General features: G+C 46.6%; 1 long non-coding RNA gene across 2 annotated transcripts; it reads right to left on the reverse strand.

Moving 5' to 3' along the window:
- Positions 1 to 6,431: 6,431 nt before the first annotated feature.
- Positions 6,432 to 10,335, reverse strand: LOC143376740 (uncharacterized). Of its 2 annotated transcripts, none has more exons than XR_013087138.1 (3): positions 10,181 to 10,335; positions 7,522 to 7,643; positions 6,432 to 6,907 (listed from the first exon to the last, which is right to left on the reverse strand). It is a non-coding gene; the product is annotated as an uncharacterized LOC143376740 (long non-coding RNA). The 2 variants fall into 2 exon arrangements; XR_013087137.1 differs by having other exon boundaries at positions 6,432 to 6,910.
- Positions 10,336 to 13,151: the final 2,816 nt, after the last annotated feature.

A 13,151-nucleotide genomic window follows, 5' to 3' on the forward strand; every position in this document is an offset into this window, starting at 1 on the left:
TGTAAGGCGGGAGATTGTAACCCTTAGTGGACCAATAAAGAGCATACATGTAAATCAGACTACTGTTCAGTTTGAAATGATATAAATCAATTTTTCATGGAATTTCCTTCATTATGGTTCGAATTACCTCGTTCTTGGTGTTAGTTTCATCGACGAAACATAACGACTCGATTGGCGACGTTTTCGAAAAAATCTGATGAGAAATGCGGAAATCCTGGAGCAGAGAGGACTTTAAAAATTGTGAAAAACTCAACAGTTCCAGTATCTCGCTGAAATATTCCAACTTGCACTTATTCTTCTATCTTAACACTATATTCGTATTCTGGGGTTCGGTAGGAACAATCCAACAACATTTTAAGTTACATAGTATTGCAAGTTAAAGAAATTCTTATATACGACTAGAATATTTGACAATCGCAGCCATCGGCTCGGTTCTCACCGATTACCAGGTCTCACCGCGAGGAGGTTGCTGCGCTTGGAGACCCGTAGAGAGATAGATGGAATCAAAGTTCCATCGATCTCCCTGTACATGAAGCCTACTAAACCAAAGAGATGGATGGAAACAAAGTTCCATCGATCTCTTCGGTTTAGATATAGAATCTAGGGAACTGCCAAGCAATCACTCGATTAAAAGAAATTCAGGAAAGAAGGAAAGGCGAAGGGTAAGCATGAAACAAGTATTGGACGGCGCAGTTCCTACCACCCTGCTGTCCAAGTCGAAAGAGAAAAGCGCTCGGCGCCTCCCAGACGATTCCTGTTGCTCCGATGCGACTCGTCAGGAGCAAACACTTGACCTGACTCAAGCCGTCCAACACGGAGATTGGGTAATCGAACCGGGTGACTTACGCAGGCAGTGTACCAAAAGGTGCACCCCCTACGCCCGAAACTTTTCCCTTTGGACAAGAACACCTAGGGATGAAACTGATCCACCCATACCGATTCCATGCTCAGTCACTTGCTTCCGCAAACGGAAGCAGCGGTAACCTCCTCATCACAGATGAGGAGCCAATAAACGAACAACAAAGTTAATGATTTAGTGACTGCTTGGCAATTTTACATGGGACCTTAAATACTTCATACTATAATAAATTAGCCTAGGCTTCCTTAGATGTCTTCTTTCACTGTCACTTTGCACGATCACTTTTCACTATCACTTTTCACTAGTTTCTTTTGAAATATATCGTGTTATTAACTCCATTCCCCGAGTAACGGTGAACCTGAAAAGCTGAAACAATCAACTACTATATGTTAGTAACGGTGTGGTCGGCCTGGAAAGAAATTAAGGAAAAGCTTATTGAGTTGGAGACGATCGAGATAATTTCGACCAACAGCAGAGCACGCACGAGCATGCAAAACCACCGCAGAGATAAGTACTTGAAGGAAAGAGTGACAGAAGTCACAAAAAACCATCGAAGACATAGACGAGATGAAATGAATCAGGGAAAACCATCGAAGACATCGACGAGATGATATGAATCAGGGAAAACCATCGAAGACATCGACGAGATGAAATAAATCAGGAAAAACCATCGAAGACATGAAATGAATCAGGGAAAACCATCGAAGACATCGACGAGATGAAATGAATCAGAGAAAACCATCGAAGAAATTCACGAAAATGAAATAAATTATTTAAACCCATCGAAGAAATGCATGAAATAAAATAAATCATGCAAACCCATCGAAGAAATACACAAAATAGAACGACTCGCGCAAAATTCTCGAAAGTATGCATGGAAATAGGACAGATGATGGAAAACGACCGAAGAAATCAGATTTGACATTCGCGAAACAATAAAATTTTAAATGACTTACCGAACCCCAAAATTTCATCAGCACCAAGCGAATAAACGAACCCAGGCCAGAGGGGCGAGAGGCTGGCGGAAGAACCAGGTCCCCAGCAAGTTCGGCAGCTCCGGGGGGAGGGGGAGGAAGTACCAGGTCCCCAGGAAGTCCAGTGGGTCCAGGTGGCTCGGCAGCTCCAGGGGTGAGGGGGAGGAAGATCCAGGTCTCCAGGAAGTCCAGTAGATCCAGGTGGCTCGGCAGCTCCAGGGTTCCCCGAGGTCCTTCAAGTCCGGAGGACCGACGACGACTGAGTACATGAAGATCTGTGAGCTCCTTATGTAGACTTCGAGGAATGATGTCCCCCGATCAAAACAAGGTCGACGGTTAGTTACAATTGCGAAATCCAGCGAATTCTTCGGCAAAAATGGATTTTCGGCTAAAATATCCATTCCAGTGGCTATTGCTGTGACAAATAATGTTAACAACATTTACACTAACCGCCCAGTATAAATTATTATTAACTATAATCGATAGAACTCGAGATATCAAGCAATTTGTAACATTTGGCCTTGGATTTGCAAATGATTTTCTGCGCCGACTGAATTCTCTTTTATGCACACGATTACAAAATCATTTTCTGTTTTTAAACATCCTTCAGTTTCTGAAAAAGTCTTCTAAGTAACGGGTATATCTGAATGGAATCCTGTTAAATTAAAAGGCCTCCCACATGGTCCAGTAATCGATGAAATTGAGAAATCACGAGATAATATGCACTATGCCATGCACACACTTCACTGAACCGATGAATTTCTCAGGGCTAGACAAACTTTTAAGACACTCATGCATCATGCAACTTTCTGGGAGACTTTTAAAATTAGATTTTACTGTAAATTTCAGTGTTGGCGGTAAACTAATATTAGGGGCAAACGGAATCCAATTATTATTACTTCACTGGAATGATTAAACAGTGCATTAGAAACTTGTGGGAATATCAGTAACAGCGTGAATTTTTAATACTTTTTTCGGCGCACGATACGTGAAAGGGTTCGCAAGGGTACGCAAAGTGCTAATAAACAATGTCATCTTGCAATTTATAGCTTGCACGGGCTTTGAAGAAATGCCATTTCTGAACGCCATAGTGTCTTGATCCACGAAATGGATTTTCGGAGAGAAATCCGCGTGAGTCGTTGACCAACCGAGCCAAAGCATACAGTAACAAAAGCCTACCCTCTTATGTCAAACTCTCTCTCTAAACAAGTCACACGTATACAAGTACGCCACCCCTTTCAGCATTTCAACACATTTCAGGGTAGTTGCTGAGTTGGACGCTGTTCATGAATAGAGGTCGCTAAATTCAGTCCTCAAATTATGGGTAGGTAACACAGATTGGGTGGCGACACGAAGTCCCATAAAGTGATGGGTCTATTCTATACCTCGTCTGTGGTGACACGAAGTTCCATAAGGTAATTGGTCTATTCTATACTTCGCCGATGACAATATTCCCTGGCTCCACGGGATAAAATTCGTCTTACCATGCGGTGGTTACGTACTGGCAATCGATACCGCATAGTATTACCTTCCGACAGCAAGTGAAACACGTCAGACAAGATTACGCACTCGTAAGAATCAAATCTCATCGGTACGGATGTTTTTTAATATGTCACAAGATATTGATTAAAAAAAAAACTGAACCTGGTGAATATCCCCAATCTAGGAACCGCAATACAATATCAAGGACAATGGTCACCAAATGCGGTACAATTCCGTGTTATACCTACAATACAAATTAGTGAAATTACATAAAACTTGCATACAGCAACTGTTACATACAGGGTGTTTTATACAGGCTGAAATTCGCGTTGCATCTGCAATTGAAAGTTTCGAGGCGAAAATTTGGGGGTTCGCAGGTGCAGCTCGAAATTCTGTTTATCTTGCAGGTGCAAGAATCGTTTAATCGATTTCGGAACAACCCACTTTCCTTTCTTGCGGGTGCAAAACTCGCGCAATCTTATTTCGAGCACGAGATTTTCAAAATACTCTGTTTTTGCGTATTGAAGAGGGTCAGGAGACGGATTTACAACGTTGACGGAGTACTGCGAGGCGATAGTTATTGATTTGGAGCATTTATTGTTAGAGTAGTAGCAGTGTGAGGGTGGTGAGGATTTACAAGTACATACCATTTTTGGTGTATCACTTTTCGAAAAGTCTATTTATGTAGAAGACTTAATATAGGAGAAGTAAGCAAGTATTAGAATGTAGGGTGTGTGAATAATAATACTTTTGTATCATTTAACCACTATAAAAAAAGAAACCATTTTAATGTTATACAGTGAACTCATGCAGACCTTATTCTAATAAAGACTATCGTATGCACTTGATGCGTTCAATGTGAATGGTCCATATCTGTAAAAAGTTGGCATATGAGATTAATAATTCGACCATTCAGTGTATAATATACAGGGTGTCCGACACCAACTGCTGAATGAAATGGATGATTCTATTCGACAAAACATGACGAAAATCAAGAGTAACGAAATTGCAGGCTCACGCATCGTTGTTCATTGACAACGACTGTGCTGTACGCGCTCCCCTACTGACGTATTCAACCCCCTCCGGAGTTTCCGACCCAAAAGTTTCAGCCTTAATACCTAAGAAAAACAAGGTCTCCAACGCAATTTCGTTACCCCTAATTTCCGTCTTGTTTTGTCACGTAGAATCACCTATTTCATTTTCTACCACTTGTTGCCCAACACCCTGTATATACATATAAGATCGAGGGCAGAGAGTTACAGCTTTCACGAGTCGCGGCGAGTGGCTCTGAAATTCCTGAGTAAGCTTTTCGCGGAGTATAAAATCCCACCCCTCCTCCCCGTGCCTCGAAGAAACCGTTTCAAATTTGCATTGCGTCGATAGAAGGCCCGGCGACTCCTACGCGAGCTGAGCGGAGAAAGCCTCTCCCGATCATAATCCGCGAAAGTTCGAGGCAGTATTAAACTTTATATTACCGTTCACGCTATAAGAGTTTTATGTACACGCTTTATACTGTTACGCCTCGGCCCGAATTTACGATCCACGTTCCGTCACACTCGATCGGGCGGGATCCTTTTTACCACGCAGGATAATGCGAACAGGGAAGCTTACCTGTCTCGATTCGCGACAGGCTTGCGAGATTGGGTCCATTTCTCGGAGCACGTTGATCGGTTCATTTAATATACTTGTATTACAAATTTCCACTTTAACGTAGGCGATAGCTAATGATGAAATGAATTAAATGTTTCACACTGACCTGTCGATCAATTTTTGTACGAGTCCGGAGTGTGAACGATGAGAACGGTGACAATTCGGCCAGATTCTCAGCGCTCGTGAGAATCGTTGATGAAATTCGTGAGAAAATTAAAAAAGAATAGGGTTGTGAAAGCTAGGAAAGAATTGGAAATGGGCTATGGCGGAAAGAAAATAACGAATAGATGCACCAAAATTTAGATTTTAAAATGGGGCTCTTTTCTCGTGGAATGCACCCCACGTTTAATCTTACTTATTTAATTCTTTAATACGTATGCACTTCGCGCGTTAGCGCCGTACTTTTGATTTTATTTAATTTAGAATAAAATAGGGGGCCCTGTATGGAGCTCGCCTCAGGGCCCCTGAAAACAATAAGACACTCATCTCATTCGTACCAAGGCGTTCGCATAGAATTCGCAACACTGTGGTTTTTCAAACTGCACATTATCTGTTAATTCCTTAGTCTTTAGCTGCTTGTCCTCCACTTAGCCAGTGACAAAACTACAGGCTACTCATTCTTTAAAAGCGATCAGGCCTGAACCCGGCGCGTTTCCCGTTCGAGAAAGTATCCCTGAGCAGTGAATTGATCCTGCTCCGACTATAGACCGAGTGTTTGCAATGCACTGCAGGCCGAGTAATTAGGCCCGAGTGACAAGTGTTTGCTGGAGAGCACAGAACGGGATCAACTGACTGTTCACGAAGACCAATTAGGGGAGTGACCCGAGCGAGAATTTCACGGAGCTGTTGTGATTCTGTTTCGCATTGGAGATGCTCCACGGGCGATGAACGCTAAGCTCAGCTGCGACGGGGCTGCAAAATTTCCGAGGCGCGACAATTGCGCCGAAAAATCCATTTCCGACGGGATTAGGGCATCGGTAAACGCGGCCGGTGCGTCGCCAATGAATCGATGAAACATATTATCGGCGAGTTCGTTGCCAACGGCCCTCTGCTTCCTATAAAGCGAAAACTGCCGCGTATCCATCCTCGCGCCTCCTGTAATAATATGATAAAATCTGTCGATCAAATTGCGCAGCCGCACGAATATTCCATTAAGCGAAACGCCGCTTAAATAAACAGGGAAAGGTGGCTGGCGATCGTCGACAACAGGGACGCGGTTTTTATCAGCGCGACACGAATTCCGCGCGGTCGCGGAATTATTATTCGGTGGCCGAGCTAGCAAACACACGGCCGCGCGGTGGTCGTAGTAACTCGAAACCGAAGTACTCCATTCCTCTGAAATTATCGGGGCGAGCGCGCAGAGTGCGCGGCGCGTACGCGCGCGCCAAAATCCCGTTACCAACCCCCACGGAGCGTGGGAAGGGGTGGGTGGGTGGTCGGGAAAATACAGCGAAGTTAAACGGCAATTATTCGACGGCTCCGAAAGTTTATTCGACCTCGCGGCCTCGTCCTTCTCGAGTCGTAAAAATCAAAACCATCGCGCGCTGTTCATTCCCGCCGATTTTACGGCTAATATCTCCTCGCCGTTGCTCGCGGCGCAGGCCAGCGCGCGTCGCGTTCCAATGGAACTGCGACGCGGCCGAGGTGTGTGTGTAACATGAGCCGAGCAATCGTTGCATTTTGCATACCAAATTCCCAATGAAAATTGATAATTGCGGCCGAGTCGCATTTACTTCATTCGTTTCATTGAATTTAACAATTACTGCAACTGTTCCCGGGAATATCTCGATCTGTGGCCTCCGGTCCACGTACGCTGTTTCGAATTTGTTCAAACGACTCGGCCAATGACGATCGACGATGGTGTCGTACCGCGGGGCAGGTAGATGTCCCGATCCATGGTCCTCTCTACAGCACCTCGTCCTCCAGATCTTTCTTGTAGTACCTGCTGTTGCAAGGGAATACGGTCAGGTGAATTGAAGTCGTCATCTGTCGCAACGATCCCGACGTAAAGATAATTCGATTCATCATGGTATAATCCTTCGACGGTGGATGATATATGATACAGATCAGACCGATGAAACGGAAGCGGGGGACTAGGCGATTCCATTAGCTGACGCGATTAGCCTTATCGTATCCAGAGGACACGGTCTTTCATTAGCGCGAAGTATGCTTTCCATCGCGTGGCGTAGCATCAATAGATATCGCGCAAAGACAATACAGAAGCGTGCGCTTATCGCGTATAAAATTCCATTAGGTATTCATGAGATTCGCAGCGAGTAGCTGCGAGCAAATGAATCGTGCACCCGGCAAAACGGAACACAAAGGTCTGTGAATTTTCGTTGCCTCTGGTTCGCTAATAATTCCTGCCAGTGTGTGATACGAAAGATCAATCCGTTCGCTCCCAAAGTTTCAATCAATTCAAACATTGTACCGCACTATTTTCGCGACAAGGACGAAGGAAAATTTTGCTAAATGCTCCATCGACGACTCGTTACGCGTACGTTAAATGCGAAACAAAAGACTTTGTCGAATCCTTTCCGTGTGCAAAATACTTACTTATACACAATCGTTGGAATAAGAATAAGCAGGACAGGGGCGGCCGAGCATACAGTGGCCGTCAAAAGAATTTCCGCCTCGGACAGTGTCGTCGTTATCTGGACCGCTTTGGTTGTGGTTTCCTGCAATAAAGTTTCACAAGTTAAGGGGTTATGCCGGTTAGACGAGTTCGAAAAATCGATTTTTTTAACCGTTTATCGAAAGTACATATCCTCAAGAATGTACTGTTAATTTTTCATGGAACAATTCCGATTATTTTAGCTTCTACAGAGGCTCGGCCGCTATGGATGATAACTTTGAACGCGTTTTATCTCGAAACGTTATTTTTTCTCATCGTGAAGATAACATCTCGAAATCTATCGAACCGATCCTTTATAAATTTTACCGCTTACTCTGTGCACCTATGACTCTCGCCGGGACTACAACCAAGTATTTTCATTCAATCGAACCTACTTTTAAAATCGAAAATAGCGAAAGAAAAAAGCCGAAAAACATTTTCCTTGCATTTTGCCCGCCATTTTGCTAATTTTTAAGATAAATCACTAATTATAGTCAGAGCGATAGCGACAGTCACACTGATCAAGAATCTGTTTGGATTTTCCACGAGCGAGGCATGAATTTTTAAACATGTCATCAAGCCTGTTTTCAGAAGCATTTTAAAAGCAATAATTTTATTACTTTTTTATTTTTTATTTGCCGTAGAACTGCAGTTTAATAAATAGAAAAATGTTTTATTCCATTACTATAATTATTTTCGTCGCAATAAATTCCTGCGATACGATGTAGGTATCTAGTACGTTATCATAGTCAAATATTTGCCACTCAAAACTTCTCGCCTACCTCTACCTAATTCAGCTCCAGTTCATTGCTACTTCAGTACCAAGTCAAACTCGACCCAATCATTTGGGAATCTGTCTCGAGCCTCTAACGTAGCATTGTGACTACTTCGGCGGTGGAGAATCGAGGGGAACGGGGCAAGAAACGAGGAGAGAATCTGTGATCGATGTCCAGGTGTTGCACGTATTCGACGTGGCTTTCGTTGGCAGCCGGGAAGCCCGGCAACCTCGATCGAGTTTCGAAGAGTAACAGGCTTGATTAGAATTCCCGACGCGCGTTTCACAAGAAGACGTTAATCCCTTAAGTAGTGATAACACAACGAAACTTTATAATCCAGTTTTCGACGCGTGTTCGCCCCGACGCGCTCGCTCTTCCGCGCCCTCACCCCGCTCCCGACGCCAATCCCGAGCCACCCCCTTTGTTCAGCCTAGTCGGTCGCGAGGGTTAACGAGACAAATGAGATTCCCGCGGCTCCCGGTTCTCCTCCCGCGAACAATCGGAGAAAAATTAATTACACGAGCGAATACTTTCCCCACCCCCAGCGCTGTCTCGCGGAATCTTGGGGGACGAATACTCCCCCGAAATCCTGACGGCTGCTTCGTCAGAACCGCCGAACCTTCGGCATCGGATTTATCAACGTCTGACGTCGGTCCGTAAGAATATAAACATGGAATTCTGTGGAGCCACAGAGGGAGGTACTATCCGTGAGTTAGCGGAATAGGGTGCTTCGGGAGAGTCATAAAAATTCAGTGTCCGAGGATGCCTGAGACGAAAGGTTGGAACTAGCCCTTCTCGAGGGCGATCTCCGAGGTTCTCCCGACCCCGAGTTTCATTACCTGCTGATCGCTCCACTACGTTTTCAATGTAAACTACAGAGATATCTTAAATTCCATCAAGCTCTATGACAGTACAATTTCGCCGTAGTAATATTTATTCCCCGAGCGTATTTCGCTCCCAAAACAAAGCCTCCCTCGTCCTTCCCACGAAATTTAATCTCCAAGGGATGTTTTCCCTGTTTACGCGTTACGTCGAAGGGGGCAGAAGAAAGGTCCCTCCGGTATCTCGCTATGATAAGGCACGATTTCTTTTCTCCGCCGTCACCCTTCGCCTCGGCCCCCTGGCAAAGTCATTTACCGATTCCTTCGCATCGTCTGACGTCGGAGTCGCCGGTGCAATTCGAGCGAAACGATTCCCAGGGCGTGGCTGGCGACATGCTTGCCGATTAAAACTTCTCCGAAAGGTAGGCCGGTTCTCCGCCGTAGCGGCGTGTTGTCTGGCTTGCCTGGTTAAGCCGATTGTTCGTTACGAGAACGCGAGATCGGCCGTGTAAACAGCTTAACAGCGCAACAACCGAATCAGAGTTTCCGCGCGCGAAACTTTAAGAGGCGACGAGGCGAGGTCGGGCGTCGCGCAGTCGACGAAAACGGGCAAACTTTCCGCTGGAAGTTCTCACCCCCGTGACGGGTTTAACGCCTACCGATGCCTACGATTCCATTCCCCGAACGAAATATAACGGCAATTGCAGGAGGACGGCTGCCTGCGACGTTTAACTCGCGAACCGCTGCGCCCTCGCTTCTGGTAAGCTCGCGTTTCACTTGTCGTCGAATATTTCGTGGCTCCGCGCCGGTGAATTATGTCATCTGGCGCGAACGTTGCCTGCCAGCTCCCCCGGCGCACCCCCAGAATTCCGATGAAAATTCACCGGCGCGTTCCCATTCGAGTGAGAAATAAGGATTTTAAACGAAACAACGCTGGCCGCGATACGCGTTCGATTCGGTGGTGATTTCTGGGGAGTGTGACTTCGACTGGCGATAGCACGTACCTGGAGTTGCTGCGCCGAGCAGAGAGCAGCGCAGGAGAGGCCGAGGAGCAGCAGAACTCGTGGGAACATATTGCCTGTCGACGGACGTTTGGCGAGTGAGCGCGGAAAGTCCCTGGCTGTCGCTATTACGTTTCTGGAAAGATAACAGATAAGGTTGACGACGGCGATAAAACGACCGATTGAGGGATCGCGGCTGTGCGCCGGATCTTATCGGCCGTGACGGCTGCGAATAGGTATCTTATCTGGCGGGGGCGACATATTTTATGCATATGCGGAGCACGCGTGCAGGCGCATCAGGCACACGGCTGCAGTTCCATTCCGCGAGCCGATGGCGAATATATTCGCAGCCATGAATGAGAACGAATGCCCCTATTTCATTTCGAGTGGCTTTTCATGCTCGCACCTCTGCTTTGTTGCCGGGCTCTGCTCGGCGCGGAGGCCAGGTCGACGAGCAACAGTCGCTCATTCTACGTTCGTGCAATTACGTTATTAGATTTCCGGATACGTTTGCTCCCGTGGATTGCCAGACAAATATTCTTCTAGCCCCAGCTCCTCGAGAAATTCAACGTAAACGAAGAGTCCGTCGGTGGATGCGCCTTACCGGACTTCACCTATGTGCAATGATGGATGGGGGCCCAATGTATCATCGCCGACGAGGCTGGTTAATTGGAAACGTAATTATATTTTTTCCTTCGCTGGGATTTTAGAGCGGCTCCGTAGGTCTGTGAAAACAAAGCTTCCGGTAAAAAAGAAAAAAAAAACGCCGATGGCTCGAGCCCTTGTTGTTCGTTGAAATCAGGGCTCGAAGATGCGCCTCTGTTTACGGTACCAATCCGCGATATTGATTTCTCTGTCAACAATTCACTGTCCCGAGGAAACTTTTATCAGAAATACTGCGGCGGCGCACGGAACCTCTTCGGAGGAGCGTTCACGTAATCATGGAACGGGCATAAATACTTTTTGTCGGGTACAATCGTCGTTTTATGTATAGCAAGCCACGGTTAAAGTACATTATGCAGCAGGAAGCGGAATTATCGTGTTTGTAAGCGTCGCGTACCTTCCAGCATATTTCCCGTCTCGTTTTTCTCATCAAAGGCTCAAAGAACGTTAGAGTAAATTCCATACGCGTCGAACGAATACCGCCGCTGTTCCGATCGATTTCATCCTTTTTTTCTTTTTTTTTATTTCGCCACCAATTTACATTGCACCCTGGATCGAGCCACGCTTCGTTACCGTTCACTGGCCAAAGTTAATGGAATAACCGACGAATCGATTGCTCGAACAGACCCAGTTCCACCGTGCAGGCCTCTCGTTGCGCTTTCTGGTCGAAACGATACGCAGTGACTTTTCACCTGCATCGATAAGAAGAGACAGAGAATCCTATCTTTCCTTGGGTTATCTTAATTTTTACGCAAACACGCTCAGGTCCTAGTGCGCTCAGCGCGACGCTTGCAGCTCCAAAGTCTCCGATCGCAGGTACTTACATACGCGTGCTCGCCTACGTGCACTGAACCCGGGAGGAAGACCGAGGGGAAACGAACGAGCCGCACGCAGGATAAAAGGAAAAGGGCAAAAGGAAAGCCGAGCGTGTATTTCCCTACGGATTATTCGGGCGCAGCAATTCGTGCGAGTGAAAATTGAATTAAGATACCGGGCGAATCCTGCGGCAAACACGAGGTTCTCTTCCTCTTTCCTTTGTCTTGATCGTTCAGCAAGATATTGTTGCCCTTCCGCCCCGGATAGGGCCAGGTACTATAACCCAGTCCCCGAAGATAAAATTCTTTCTCAAGACGTAGGTGTCTGACGCTCCGCTCGCGGATAACATCCCGAAGATCGACTGTTTACCTCGAGCACTTCGATGCCGGGAATATTTCATTAAGTTCGTTTCGTCGGCGCCCGTAAATTGCCCTTTCTCGCCTCCGTTGCTACTTTCCGTTTTACTCCCCTGAATAAAAACAGCGTTTCTCATTCCGAACGGGGGGGGTGGGAGAAAATAGCGATATTCCGCTCCTCCCTATCCTCTATCTTTCTTCTCCCTCTCTCTCTCTTTTTTTTATTATTTCCGCGAACATATCTTTGCCCGTTGCATTAAGAACGATACCTATATTTCTCCTCTCTCCCTCTACAGTGTTCCATGCATATTCATCCGGGGACAGAACTGGATTTTCTTGGCGCCGCGGAAGTTCCCGCGGCAAAACGGGACAAAACTTTTTTCCCTGATGAAAGAACGCTCATCGCCTTTATTACGGCCTGATGCAAGACCCGTGTACGCAATTTCTCTCCCGCTGTATTCGAAAACTTCCGCACCTGCCACGACCCCTGCCTTCGTCCTCCCTCCGCCGCGGCCATTTCGCCCCCCACGGATTTACTCTCCTCTTTTTCCATCTGTACCGATAATGAAGATCCCCAGCGACGTCTCCGGAGATGCCGCGACATCCTCCAGGAGCCGCGATCGCCGGGCGAAGTAGCGCGCAGCCCTCGAGGAAAATCGAGAGGGAAAAACGGGGAACAGGCGGCACGGTGGATCGGAGGGAATGCCCGCGACCGTTTCGCTTACCGATTTCATTTAATCTCCCTCGCCCATCCCCCTGTTCCTTCGTCGTCTGTCGATCCCGATGTATCGCAGAGTGCTTCGTCGATTGCCGATACCCAGGGGGATCGCGTGTCCAGCGAACGGAGGGAAATACCCTAGTTTTCCATTCCATAAGATTTGACAAAGACGTCGGTGCGCAGCCGGCACCGAGAAAATTCCTGGTCGCAGTGGAGATCGAATGTCACGGCGGTTTAATCGATACCGGGGCATCGGTGATGCGCGAGACTGTCGTTGATGGCGGGGACAACAAGCTAAGGATCGTTATTCTCTCGTTAATTTAGTTAGGGATCTAGTTAGACTCGCGGGCGCCCGTAGTTTGGGAGTTTGTTAAATTGGATGTTAGCTGGTGTCTCGCGACGGATCGCAATTTTCCACGGC

Source organism: Andrena cerasifolii, chromosome 14, assembly GCF_050908995.1.
Source record: "Andrena cerasifolii isolate SP2316 chromosome 14, iyAndCera1_principal, whole genome shotgun sequence".
Classification (NCBI taxonomy): domain Eukaryota; kingdom Metazoa; phylum Arthropoda; class Insecta; order Hymenoptera; family Andrenidae; genus Andrena; species Andrena cerasifolii.